Raw genomic sequence first — 7,619 nt, 5'->3', positions numbered from 1 at the left:
TATATATATTTTTCAGAGTGTGTCGCGGCGAGCACGTGTGTTTCCTCAATGGATGCGCGTGTGCCGTTGCCATGCGTGCGGGGCAGCCTGCCTCGCAAATCTAGCAGCTATGGCTCCGGTCGTGCTGCGCTATGGTTTCGGAAGTATTAGTTGGCCTGAAGACTTTCCATATTTCTCTGGCTAGACATAAAAAATTCTGATGTTACTTCGCCACAGCAGTCAATGGAGAAGAAAGCTTTATCGCGTCAGCTGACTCGCGCAAGCAAGGGTTTGAGTGCTCCGCTGCTGGATCCGTAACAACGCTGGCTACATTCAGCACTGATTACATAAATTTACCGGATGCATCGCAGCGCCGAGTCCTCATCCGCATGCGCATTTTAAAAAACACATAGGCGGCTTAGTCGCGCGTGCGCCGGCAGTATGCGCACACAACTTGTATTACAGGGCAGCTTCCCTCCCACATAATTCTTGGCAATGAATGGATAATAGTTACTTTTGTATCGCTCGCTTCGTGCGGTGGCATTGGAAGGGGCTTGGCGGTGGTAGTACTAAGGAAAAATGGTTGTTACATATGCCGGATGGTGCATGCTATTGCTCATTTTGTTTCCGACGAAATGCCGACTGCACATTCTGCTGTTTGGTACTGGCTGCTACGGCTGACCGTCTTCACTATCGAATAGACCAAGCACACATGCGAAATTCGGTTTAGAAACCAGCCCGACACCGCTTGACAGGGCGACAAGACAGGAACTTACTCCGCTCGCCTGACTGCTTGGATCCAACGCCGCCTCCGCTCTTGTTCGTAGGGCTTAGATGGAAAGACGCAGAGGATACATCCTCCCTCATTCAGACGTAGTTGTGGCACTTGTATATGCAACAGTATGGTCGGCGTCCTTTTGTTTTCCTTAGACTTTCAGGGCACGCAGCGCCACTACCAGTAGCAATTTTCGTCCGCGGGAGCGGCTGAGTTGTGAACGTTCTGACCGCCAGGGCGGCGCTGTAGGTGTCGTGAAAACTCCAGCGCTGGTTCCCCATTGGTTTCTCGTCCTGTGCTTCGCGCGCCAGACTACACAAAGGAATTCATAGTTCAATGCGACGCAAGCGACAGAGGTATGGGCGTGGTACTTAGTCAGGTCGGCGACGATAACGAAGAGCATCCTATCCTCTATGTCAGCCGTAAACTAAATGTAAGAGAGGAAGCCTACAGCGCTTCAGAGAAGGAATGCGCTTGTTTAGTTTGGGCGGCCCAGAAGTTGTCGTGTTACTTGTACGGAGCGAAGTTCATCTTCGAGACCGACCGCTGTCCTCTGACGTGGCTCAATCAAATGTCACACAAAAATCGCCGCTTGCTCCGATGGAGCCTCACTCTCCTAGAGTACAACTTCTCCGTTAGATATAAGAAGGGAAAGTTGCATAGCAATGCGGATGGTTTGAGCAGGCTAATTTGAATTCTGTGTTTGAGGGTCCCGCCTAAATTTTAGGGTTACTAGTTTTATTTTGTTAAAGAAGACCCCCTCTCATTTAGCAGGATTCCCTCCATGATTGCTGAATTTCTCAGCACGAAATTGCTTCAAAAATTGGCATAGCGAAATGCAGCAGTTTTTGTTTCTGCACTTATGTTTTCTTTGAAGCCTAGCGGTCTAAACCCCACAACACGCAGAGCCGTGTTGTGGGGTTCATTTTGCAGTTGCCTGTCCTTGTTGGATGTTTTGGGGCGGTGACATCAAACACAAGTGGTTACTGCGAGCCAAGACATCACCCCCCGGCCACCAGCCATTCTCTTCCTGCCCAGCGGTTGTCAGCGCTAGACAGTCGAAATTTTCCGGGCCATGGAGGCGTTGTTAAGAACGGCCAGCTGCAGTGCAAGTTTTGCCAACCAGTTGCGACCGCGGGCGTCATCTTTTCCTGGAGCGCCGCCGCAAACCTCTAGCCACGGTGTCACTAAATCGCCATTAATTGTAACTGAATGCGTTCGGCGGGCCAACTATTGTTACCGAACCCACCAATGCCGCCCTGTTCTGCTATGAGTAGGGGAGTTTGCCGCGGGAACGTCGTCGGGGCCCCCTTCCCACGCGCCGACCAAGACGCAGGGCAATGGCTACCCGGGCGCGCTGCGAGGGTCCGCTCCGAGTTCTACGAAATTCGTGTGATGTGGGTTTCGGACCGAGAACTTGTGTGTGTGTGTGTGTAAACCGTTCCGCGGAGAGGCGGCGTGTTTACGATGACTGGACGAAGGTTTCCGCCACCTTGGAATCGGGGAAGGACCGAGTGTTTATAAACGGCTGTTGTGCGGGTGCTCGAGACACTTTCTTAAGCAGTCATGTTAGACTGAGACACTTTCTTAAGCAGTCATGTTAGACTGAGACACTCTCTCAAGCAGTCATGTTAGACTGACGTTCTTTCTCTCGCAGTCATGCTAGACTGATGAACTGCATGTAAATACTGTAAATAAACCTATATTCCTCGTTCTCGATGAGAAGCAGTCCTTCCCTTCATCAACGTCCTCAGCGTGGATAAGTTGGACGACGGCATGGGCCAGCTACCTTCTAATTCATGCCGGACTCCAATCTTGACAACTGATTACGAGCGATGGGATTGAACCCCCAATCCTGACACCGTACTTTCCGAGCTTCGAAGCCAATGGCGAGGATTACAGGCGAAGTCGATCGGCACCATTGGTAATAGCGGCGATTTGTTTCAATGAAAAACAAGGCTCCGTACAGCAAGAAGCTTGATAGCTAACGTCGAAAGTAGCTAGGCCTAGCGTTGCCGCGGTGGTGGCTACGGCTGCCGGCGGATCTGCGTGCGAGCGCGCCGGTTCGAGGCAGCGAGCTGTGGCGGCTGCGATTAATGCCGTTTCGGACCTGCGGTCATGTCAAAAATGCCGGAAAACCGGACGGCGAAGGTTTTCCGCCAGAAATTTGAGATGTTCTTATACATTGAATCTATATACGGTGCCGCGAATGCGTTCGAATTTTCGGGCATGTTCGGAAACATCGGTCGCTGACTGTATTTGAATATTCACAAATCGATTCGTATAATTGAGTAGTTGCAAGCCCTCCTGTAAACATTGCATTGCCGCGAAAACGCGAAAATACGTAGCTCTTTCGCGCAGTTGGCGCAAATGACATTTCAGTGAGTGCAGCCAGGAGCAGGCGAGTTGAATTGCAGCAAAATGGCGAAAATTGCGCAGTTGGACCACCACTGTACGACTCTCTTTTTTTTTTTTTTTTGTCTTGGCGCATTATGGCATTATCGCCAGCATAGCGGCGGCAGGGGGGCGGGGGGGCGGAGGAGCGTGCCGGCATAGGCATTAAAAGAAAACGAGACAGGGCGCTGCACTGCATAACACAGGTTGCAGATTTAAGTGCACCGGTGAGTTGTTCAAATGAACCGGTTAATTTCAGTGAGCTCAGTCATTCCGAGCCGCTCACTGAAGTGACCAGTCTTGATCATCTCTAGTTTCAGCACTGACGAAGGTATGACACGTATACAGGCAATATCTTTGCGCAGCAGAATGTAGTTCTGGGCGTAACTGGCTGTTTATTGGCTACACGAGTTTTATTTTTTGCTGGCTACTAATACAATACAGCGATACGTAACATGTTACGACCTTTGTGCATGCACGTCGTATACCGAGAATTACTGTGGCAGTTAATGCCGGTAACAGCAATAGCCATCCTAACTGTGGCAACATGGCAGTGCCGACCACCTGCTTGGATCCGAATTCGCACTTGGTACTGGCTCTCCACCCTGTCAGCAACAAGCGGCAAAATCTGTCATCGCTAAGCCTCATCACGAGCTGAGGTCAAATCATTAGGTATGTTTTGTCGTAATTACTCAGATCACCTACTTGTTCTCACGCTGTTAGGACTAGATAGGACACTTATAGATGTAAAACCGGTTTGATTTCTAGTTAGCGGATGGCGCCACACCATTAGCATTGGTGATGCGTTGACGATGCGGAATGCTATAAAAGCCTAATTGTTCATTGCATCATTAATTACTACCCCGCTCTAGCATGGTACGTGACGACGGTAGCGAGCAAACGCAAAGTAGACGCCAAACACATGCTGTGGCGCAGGTGCACATTTGTAAGAAAATTCGCCAGTACTACTTGCGAAGGAGACTGCAAGGTAACTGCAGGGAAAGATTACAGGTAAAGTGAAGCCGTGCTGTCACATGCATGTAAATGCAGCTTATGATTACGGTGTCAGCATTTTTTACGTCAATCCGCCAACCATGGAGCATGTAACAGGACGGCAAGCAGACGCTGAGCAGACGATGCGGTGCGGATGAGCCCATCCTTCCTATTGGCTCAGAATTCGTGTAGCTTCCACAGTGCTGCAAACAGCTTGTAAGATGGAGTACAGTCATGCCGTCGTCGTCACGCCTTCTACGCCAACCCAGTAGCCCAAGTTGTCCAATATCTTTTGCCACTAGGTATGTGCTCGTGATGACGTCGCGGTCGTTGCGTCGCCGTCATTCCAGCTTTGTCATCCGATTTTTGTCATGCCGTTGTCGTCATACATTCATTGTCAAACTACCATTGTGGTCATTGCATCGTTGTCAATCCAGCTTCATCGCCCCACTCGTCATGATGCCATTGCTGTCATACTGGCTTTGTGATACACTTGTCAACATGCCATTGTCTTCTACAGTCGGTGTCATACCCTTGTCACGCCATCATCGTAATACCGTGGTCGTCATGCATTGATTGTCATACCATCGTTTTGATGATGTTGCAGTCGTTCCATCGTCATTCTAACTTAAACCTTCATCCGACTTTTGTCATGCCGTCATCACATATACAGTCGTTATCACACTACTGTCGTCATGAGATCGTCGCCAAGGTGCCGTTTTATGATCACTTCAGTAACATCATATCATTGATCATGTCGTTGTCGTCATACCGGCTTCATTGATCCATCGATGCCACTTATTCCTTCTTCGTAATTCCATCATAATCATGCTACCATTCAATTGTGATTATGCTGCCATTGTTATGCCAGCATCTTCCTTGCATCGTCCGACTATTTCCATCATGCAACCGTTCACATTCCGTCACTGTCATGCCATCGTAGTCGTGCCATCATCGTCATTCCAGTTTCGTCATTCGTTTGCTATGCTGGTGTCGTCATACACTAGTTATCATCCCATTGCCCTTATGTCGATAATCGTAGTTATACCATCGTCATCTCGCCATGCCATCATCGTCATAGTCATCACACTGCATGCTATCTTGTGAGCAACCTTGGCAAGCGAGTTTCATGGCAAAGTGGGACGATACGAGGGTATGCCACATATAGCCGATGCAACAGAAGTCTCAGAATGACCACTACAGATGTTATATAAAGGTGAATTTAGAAATAAGATTGCTTGAATGCTAATTGCATTACCATCGACAGTCATCGCGGGATTGGTTCTACCATAGTGTTTGTGTGCGAGTGCATGCGTGCGTGCCCTCAAGGCATTTGTTAATAAACGGCGCCCCGACCCGCCGCGGTCGCTTAGTAGCTATAGCGTTCCGCTGCTGAGCTCAAGGTTGCGGGTTCAATCCCAGCCATGGCAGCAGCATTTTGATAGGGCCACCAGTGTACTTAGATTTAGTTGCAGGTTAAGGAACCACAGGTGATCAAAGTTAACCGGAGACCGCCATTACGGCATGCCTCATATTCATATCGTGGCTTTGACACCTGAAACAGTAGAATTTAATTTCTAAAGTTACGGGTCCTGTCAACCCTTATGAAAGGTTCCTCCTCTTCCCGCCTCAAATAGCCATTTAAGGCGGGAAGAGGAGGTGGTGTCTGTGAGACGGCGACTGAATGGAAACTTTATAAAAGGTTCAGTGGTGAGCAATGGGTGAGCCCCCCTTTATTCTTGGAACACACAGCGGACTAATTATCATGTTGCCACTATCGTACCAGTAGAACACTTCGTCTGTAAACATCCGAATCAAAATGTTCGTGCACCATTTCAGAGACAGGACATCTGCTGGAAGTCCAGTTTTGCATATGCTACTGCAGACGTCCCAAGGATATCACAGATATAAACATATTTCAGCACGCACATGAATGTTTGTCCTCGAAGAGACATTGAGCATCATCAAAACTGTTACGTTTTCTTGCATGTTCAAAATACAATCCAAATTTATGTACGGTTCGTGTATATGTCGTACTTAGTGAATTTTCTGACTCAATTTAAAAATCCAGTTCAATAAACCACATGTGCTTTGTGGAAAGCCAAGAACAAGTATGCTGCACCTCAGCTTGCGTGCCTGCGCACATAACGTGCGCACGCAATGTATCTGTTAATTCTTCGTGCATGGGTGCTCTGGCCGTTGCATCTGTCACACAGTGAGGGCTGCGACCGTAGTAGACACTATAGCAAACACTGTGCCAACGAACCTCACATATGTACGTAAAATGTACGCATGTCCCCATGGTGTCTCTTGCAGACATTCGGCCAGGGTATGTTCGCAGGACACGTAAATTTACCGTGACCAAATGAAAGTGTGAAGGACGTCCGCAGAACACGTTTGACACATCCCTAGGATAGCCATGTTGTGACAATGGATGACCATAGGATATCCCAGGACGTCATTGTTTTCCCTGGGGCACCTCGTTGGCCAACAAATTGATAACGTTTACCCTTGTGACGTCACACGCAGCACCATGCTGACGTCACGACGTGAGAGCGAGGGAGCAGGAAAGCCCAGAGAAGAGCATGGGATTGATTTTCTTTTATTTGTATCTTACCGGCCGTGCGCAGCGTTGCCATGTTTGCAAAAGATGATAATCACGGCACACTCCATGTGGTGCGTGTGGTTACTTAGAAATTGCAAAACATGCCAGGTCGTTTAAGGTCCCTTAAAACAAGACATACTCCACACCACTCACGAAAGGTGCAGCAGCTAGAGCCCCCTGTCTTTCATAAAACTGCCTCCACAGTGAAACCGAATAATCAATCTTTAACACACAGCACAGGTGATAAGTGTAGTTGTAACTTGGATAATGAGAACACATAGAAAAATACAGGAACATTATATTCTGTGCTGCAACAACTCAGCTTGCATAACTCTTTCAACTACCACTCCACCGACGTGCATGTCTATTCACAATACGAAATGAAAGAGAGCTCATGCATTTTGCAGCGAATACTATGCGTCCTGTAGGTTTGCTGTGCCATGTGAATTGGGGAGCGCACACAAAAGAAGCCCACTGCAGGCTTGTGAGAAATACACAGGTCCTTCATTTCACAAGAGATGAACTTCACCCATTGATCCGATCAAGTAAAAATAATGCAGCGTCATTAAATATAGACAGGCAGGAACTTCTTGAGCGCAATGGTTTAGGTCATACTTCAAGATTTTTCTGACGTAGTTTACTTTGAGCACTTCAGTTAGTTGAGTAACACATCTGTGGCAAGGGGAGGGCTTGCGTGCTTGTGGTTTGGAATGATTTTTCGGCATGTGACGTCCGACGCCGACATCGGATTTTTTTGCGACAAGTGGCCCTTAATGCTCTTGTGTTAAAATGCGGACAATTTTCTGTGGCTATGAAAGGAAAGCTACGGGCGTGTGGCAGGCGCACATGTGTTACCGTGCCAAGTAGGACGGT

The sequence above is a fragment of the Dermacentor andersoni genome, chromosome 2 (genome assembly GCF_023375885.2).
Source record: "Dermacentor andersoni chromosome 2, qqDerAnde1_hic_scaffold, whole genome shotgun sequence".
Classification (NCBI taxonomy): domain Eukaryota; kingdom Metazoa; phylum Arthropoda; class Arachnida; order Ixodida; family Ixodidae; genus Dermacentor; species Dermacentor andersoni.
The sequence above is the reverse complement of the archived record's forward strand: the minus strand, read 5'-3'. Positions refer to the sequence as shown.